A 7,002-nucleotide genomic window follows, 5' to 3' on the forward strand; every position below is an offset into this window, starting at 1 on the left:
TCAGGAGATTATCACATGGTTTCACTAGGTTCTGCTTTTTTCTGCTTGTGAAAAGAAGGCTTTTTCATACCAAATCAGACTTCTCCATAAAGGAGAACACATTCTGAGAGAGTTTTATACTACTGAAGCCCCTCTCCCTCCTCCCCCTCCAATTCCTCCTCTCCCTCCTCCTGCCCACTCTCCTCCTCCTCTTTTTTTTTCCACTTGTTAACATTTAATGAATTTCACACCATGTGGTTTCAAGCTACAAAGACACAGGACTCACTCACACCCATAATCTTATCCTTAGCTCTTCTGCTGAAGGATTTGACCTTCAGGACGACACCCTGTTTTGGGAGTTTTCCCTTTCCTAGAACTTTGTAGTAGCCTGATGGTACACCATCAGTGATAGGGGGCAGTTCCACTCTTTTTCTTTGCAGCATTTACCCATGTCTGCTTACTGACAAAGGTCCACAATGTGTCACGGTTGACAGCTCACAAAAGCTCTGGTTCCTCTCTAAGTGGTACTGCCTCATACCAACTTTCCCAAGGTATCCAGAGTGATTTTTGTTGAGGTTGAACCTTCAGCAATACATACCTCCAGCATTACCCCAGACTCCTGGGTGCTTCTGGTGTTTGCTGATGCAGCCATGGCCATGGCTCATGTGGCCCCCAAGTTTCCAAGTCTTCCTTCGTCTGGATGGCATGTCACTGGCTTCAACAAAAGAGGAGGGCTGATTTCTTAATGGTGCTGGTAATCTGAAAAGGTCCTGGAACAGCCAACCTCTGGGTTCCTGTAAAGTGAAGTAAAAGATGGACTCACTGTTCATCCAAATTTCATCCCTCTATCACTACCTGCAGCTGAAAACATCCTTATAAATGGATGTTCGTAGTGTTTACCTGTCCTGTCTCTCTTGACACAGTGAGAAATGGAACTTCCTCACACTTTAAATAAGGCATATTGTAGAGTAGTCCAAAAAATGCATGAGATTCACATCCACCTGATGGTTAAAGACACAGGTTTTGGAATACACCTGTGCTGGGCTCAAAGCCCCACTCAGCTGTGCAACTGAGACTCTACCTGTGAAATAGAGGGGGGAGAGTCACATTGCTTTCTGTAGAGAAAGTGGTCTCCTCCAGCACATGGTGCTTTCATTTCATTTCATTTCATTTCTCTTTCTTCCTTTCTTCCTTCCTTCCTTCCTTCCTTCCTTCCTTTCTTTCTTTCTTTCTTTCTTTCTTTCTTTCTTTCTTTCTTTCTTTCTTTCTTTCTTTCTTTCTTTCTGTCAGCTTGGGTTTGCATCATAGAAAACCACAGACTTGGTGGTTTAACAACACAAATGTATTTTCTTACATTGGAGGCTGCAAGCCCAAGATCAAGGTTGGTTTCTGGTGAGGCCTTTGTCCTCAGCTTGTAGATGCGGCCTTTTTGCTGTGACCTCACATGGCCTTTTCTCTGTACATTCAAGGGAAGAAAGAGATCTCTGGTGTATCTTTCTCTTCTTATAAAGTCATCTGTCTTATTTCATTAGGGCCCAACACTTATTTTTTTTTTTCTTTTTACGGTCACACTTGTGGCCTATGAAAATTCCCAGGTTGAATCAGAGCTGCAGCTGCCAGCCTATGCCACAGCCACAGCAACACCAGATCCGAGTGTCATCTTCAACCTACACAACAGCTTGTGGCAACCCAGATCCTTAACCCACTGGTGGGGCCAAGGACTGAACCCATGTCCTCATGGATACAAGTCAGGTTTGTTTCACTGAGCCACAATGGGAACTTCAGGACTCCACCCTTATGACTTCAAGTCCTTATGGGCCCTGTCTCCTAATGGTCATGTTGGGTGTGACCCACATGTGTAATTTTTTTTTGCTTTTTTATGTCCATACCCATGCCATATGAAGGTTCGCAGACTAGGAATAGAAGCAGATCTTCAGCTGCTGGCATACACCATTACCACAGCAATTCCAGATGCAAATATCATCTGTGACCTACACCACAGCTCATGGCAATGCCAGATCCTTAACCCATTGGGCAAGGCCAGAGATTGAAACTGTATCCTTGTAGATACTAGTCAGGTTCATTACCACTGAGGCATGACACATATAAATCCATAATTGTAAATTTTCTATTAGCTTTCTTTAAAATGCAAAAACAAACAAAAAGCAAAAAGGTAAAATTAATTTTCACAATATATCTTATTTAACTAAATATATCTAACATATCATTTAACACATCATTGATACAAAATTTAATTCAATATTATACTTTTTTCATACTAAGTCTTTGAAATCAGGTGTGTCTTTTACACTTAGGGGACATGTCAGCCCAGACCAGCTACATCTCAATTGCCCAGGAGCCTCATGTGCCAGTGGCTACTGTATTGGACTATACACACCAACAGACAGCTTTTCATGGAGTTTCCTGGTGGCCTCTTAGTTAAGGATCCAGCATTACCACTGGTGTGGCATAGGTTCCATCCCTGGCCTAGGAACTTGCGCACTCCATAAAAGAAGAGAGAGTTTGAAAGAATGACCTCCAGTTCCTTCCTCTTCTATCTACTCAAAAAATTGTTTTAATCAAACTTGTAAAATTAATGAACAGGCATTTCACATATGTGATACAAAAGTTTAGTGGGTGGAAAATTATATACAGTGTAGGAGTTCCATCATGGCTCAGTGGAAGTGAATCTGACTAGTATCCATGAGGGTTCACGTTCAATCCCTGGCCATGTTCAGTGGGTTAAGGATCTGGTTTTGCCATGAGCTCTGGTGTAGTTCACAGATGCAGCTCAGATTTGGCATTGCTGTGGCTAGGGCATGGGCCAGCAGCTACAGTTCTGATTCAACCCCTAGGCTGGGAACCTCCAAATGCCATGGGTTCAGCCCTCTAAAAGACAAAAAATATCTATACAGTGAAAAGTAAATCTCACCTTCTCCTCTGTCTTTCAGAAACAAAGTTTCCAGCCCCAGAGGCAGCCACAGTTAATAGATTCTGACTCCCCTGCCCCTTTCCAGAGATGTTCTAAACTCTAAAACAGATGTTAACATACATATCCATACCCACATGTGTCTACATAAATGCATAAATATATGCATTTATTATTTTTTACTCTCTTTTCTACACAAACATGAGCATTCTCTGTGCATTGTTTGTACCTTGATCTTTTTCACTTAACACTAATCATGCTGCTTACTAGTTGCATAACACTAGGTGAGTTACTAAATCTCTCTGTGCCTCAGTTTCCTCCTCTGAGAAGTGGAGGGGACTATACTAAAACACTCCAGAAGGTTATTAACAGGATTAAGTAAAGAAGCACTTAGGACTTAGATTAGGAGTTCCCATGGTGGATCAATGTGTTAGGAATGCAACATAGTGTCTGTGGGGATGCAAGGTGTGATCCCTGACTTCACTCAGTGGGTTAAGGATTTGGCACTGTCATGAGCCATGGCATAAGTTGCAGATGATGCTCAGATCCAGTGTTGCCATGCTGTGGTATGGACTACAACTGCAGCTCCAATTCTACCCTCAGCCTGTGAACTTCCATATGCTGCAGGTGCAGCCTTAAAAAAGAAAAAAAAAAAAGAAAAGACTTAGAATAATTCCTGGCACAATCAATAAATATTTGCCTTTTTTTTTTAGGAGCCACAGAGTAGTCCATTTCATGGGTCTAGTCTAAATGATGGAAGATGGCCCCGTTCATTGACTTTTAGTTGCTTTTCTCCTCAATATCTTTTTCTAACAAGGAATGCCTCAGTGAGTAATCTTACACATATGTCATTGCTTGATGTGCAGACACACTGGAGGTTCCTTCCCAGAACTGGAATTTTTGGTCTGGGAGTTGCAGCATGTGAAGGGTGGGTTTCATGGCTGAATTATCTTCCTGGAAGAGCCCAACATTGCCAGTTGCACTTGTGGTGTGGGAGTGGTTCCTTTTCCCTGACAGTGAACCTCAAATTTGTTTTTCCTCTGCCAGTGTGATAGCAGGAGACACCACAGGCTCAAGGTTGCCATTTGTCTTCCTCTGGTGGTGAGGCTGGGCATATTTTCGTATGTCTAAGGGATTTTCAAGGAACCTTTGCTCATTTTTCTCTTGGATTATTGGACTCAGCCTCTTTGGACCCTATCTCCCCCACAGGCCTTAGGGACCTCTCTCTGCACACCACCTGGATGCCTTTCCCCCCACACCATTCCTGTCAGTAATTGGATTTCCTTTATGATGTCATCTTGAGCTACAATTTCAATCTCATCTGGTTCAGTTTTCACAAGGAATAACATGTCCTCAGCCAAATCATGAGTACCTCCAGGGCAGGGCATGGGCTTCATTGTCCTGTGAATGTCTGGCTCTAGGCCTTGATGAATACTTCTCAAATTTAATTTAGTAAGTGAAAATCAGTGGCCTGTAGTTATAGAAAAAAGAACATCATGCACCCAACATCTGATTTTTTGAATTGTTCAAATTATTTTTACTCCATCATTAAAATTACAAATTGATTAGCCCTTATTTTCAAATGACTAAAAGTAACTATTAAAACTATTGGGTTTTTATTATTAAATTATCAAAAATTCAAGCACCTTAAGAGCAAAGACAATTTCTCTCTCCCCAAAAAGGACTATTTTTTGGGGGGGGAGCCAAACCCATGACATGCACAAGTTCCCAGGTCTGGGATGGATCCCACACCCATGCCACAGCAGTGACCCAAGCCACTGCAGTGATAATGCCAGATCCTTAGTCACTGTGCCACAAGGGAACTCCCAAAGAGGACTTCTTTAAATGGCTTGTGGAGATCCCATTGTGGCACAGCAGAAATGAATCTGATTAGAATCCATGAGGATGAGGGCATTGCTCAGTGGGTTAAGGATATGGTGTTACTGTGATCTGTGGTAAGGGCACAGAGACATCTTGAATCCTGCATTGCTGTGTCTGTGGTATAGGCTGGCAGCTGTAGCTCCAATTCAATCCCTAGCCTGGGAACCTCCATATGCTCTGGGTGAAGCACAAAAAACAAAAAACAAAGGCTTGTAAAACACCTTTAAATATTTTACCGAGGGGAGGACAAGATGGCGGAGGAATAGGGGGGACACGCTCGCCTCTCCACAAACACAACAAAAAAAGCACATCTACAGAATAAATGACTCACACAGAACAGCAACCAATCGCTGGCAGAGGAACCTAAACTCCAATAATGGCAAGAAGTTCGTGATCTTACTGGGCAGAACGGGAGAGAGAGGAGAGTGAGAGAAGGTGAATGCAAGCGGGACGGGTGCTCGCGAAAGGGAACTGAGGAGGAGAAAGGATTCCCCCTGGAAGTCACTACTTGGGGAAAGATCAAACGAACCAGAGGAATCTCCAGATGCAGAGAAGAGTGTAGCAGTACGTTGGAGTACTGAAAGCTGATCAAGAACCGAACGGACCATCTGAACTACGGGCACAGTCCAAAAATTGAGACGCCTGGGTGGGGGCTGGCACCGAGACCTCAGCTCTGAAGGTTAGTCCCGAGAAAGGACTGGGGTGTGGGCGTGTGGAGACTGTTGGGAGGTCTAGAAACGGTCTGTCAAGTTTGACGGGGCAGAGACTGCTGGGAGACTAGAAAACAAAGCTGTTGCAGAGGAAGGGAGCAATACTCTAGGGGGGAAGTGGAAAGCGCATCAGAGGGAACTGGAGAAGAGCTGGCTGTGCCGTGCTGGGGAGGGAGAGAAGAAGGGGGGTCCCATAGAATACCCCAGCACAGAAGCTTACAGGCCGTAGCTACGAAAGCTGGCCCAGTATCCCTCCCCCCACCCCCACCCCCTACACTCTCGCGGACCTGGGGATGCCTGCCATCCGGGAGGCTGGCCTCAAAAATTGTCTGAAGCCTACCACAGGGGCTGTCCCTGCACAGGCCTCTTGCCCTTTAGAGGACTACACTTCCGCACAGCAGCACCAAACACCACCAGCCCGAGAAAAGCCTGCAGCCAGAAAAGCTAGACAAGCCTAGCCAGGCGTGAATAGATCGCTAATTGTCGGATGTTTTTGAGTCGGGCTGCCCTGGGAGGAGCCTCTGGGTTTTCAGCGCCTGCTACCTGCCCAAGCCCCCAGGGGGTGCCAGCCTAGCAGATCAGCTGCATAGGACTGCAGCTCCAGGCAGGACCCCCTGACGCCAGAAAATGGCACAAGCCTGGCTGAGCCATGAAAATCTCAGAGATCTTTCTGAGTTGGACTGCCTGGGAGGAGCTCTTGGGTTTCAGGCCTGCTACCGCCCAAGACCCCAGGGGGTGTCCCTACTCCCGCAGGAATAGCTGCTCAGCACCACCAGCCCCTGGAGGACCCCCTGCAGCCCAGAAAAGCTGCAACAAGCTTGGCCAGACTGTGAAAAGTTCCGCCTACATTCGCAGGCCGTCCTTCTGAGTTTGGGCTGCCCTAGGGAAGAGCCTCTTAGGTTCTCAGTGACCCAGTAGCTGCTCCAGCCCCAGAGGTGCTGCACTCCTGAGGAACAGCTGCCAACACGCCAAACCCTGCAAGAACCCACAGCCTAAAAACACCAGAGCAGCTCTGCATGACCAAGTGAAATCTGCTACCATCGTGGTGTGGACCTCCCAGTCCTGTTGCCCTCAGGAAGTCCTCCTTTGCTTCAAGAAAACACTGTTAGCCCATCAACACTCCAGAAAAGCCACACTGCCTCAAAAAAGATTGACCAACAAGCCAGCCTCAGGAAATATTCCACGGCAGTGAAAGGCAAACACTGCCCCAAGGAGAGTAAACTCCTCAGGAGAAAAAAAAACAAGCAAGATGAAGAAGCTGAGAAACCACCCAGTAACCAACAGGAGAACTCACCTAAAACAGTCAACAATGAAACAGATCTCTGGCATCTGACAGACCTGGAGTCAAAAGAGAAAATGAAAATACTGAGGAATTAAGAAATAGAAATATGAACAGTAAGAATACCCTCAGAAGGAACTAGAAAAACAAGGAGGAGCCAAAGAAATAACTAGAACATCATTGCAGAGATGCAAACGAACTAAGGGCTAGTAAAAAACCAGAAT

At 45.4% G+C, this 7,002-nt stretch overlaps 1 pseudogene; it reads right to left on the bottom strand.

Annotated features, from left to right (window-relative positions):
• Positions 240-686, bottom strand: LOC110257365 (annotated as a pseudogene).

Source organism: Sus scrofa, chromosome 17 (genome assembly GCF_000003025.6).
Source record: "Sus scrofa isolate TJ Tabasco breed Duroc chromosome 17, Sscrofa11.1, whole genome shotgun sequence".
In the NCBI taxonomy this organism is placed as follows: Eukaryota; Metazoa; Chordata; class Mammalia; order Artiodactyla; family Suidae; genus Sus; species Sus scrofa.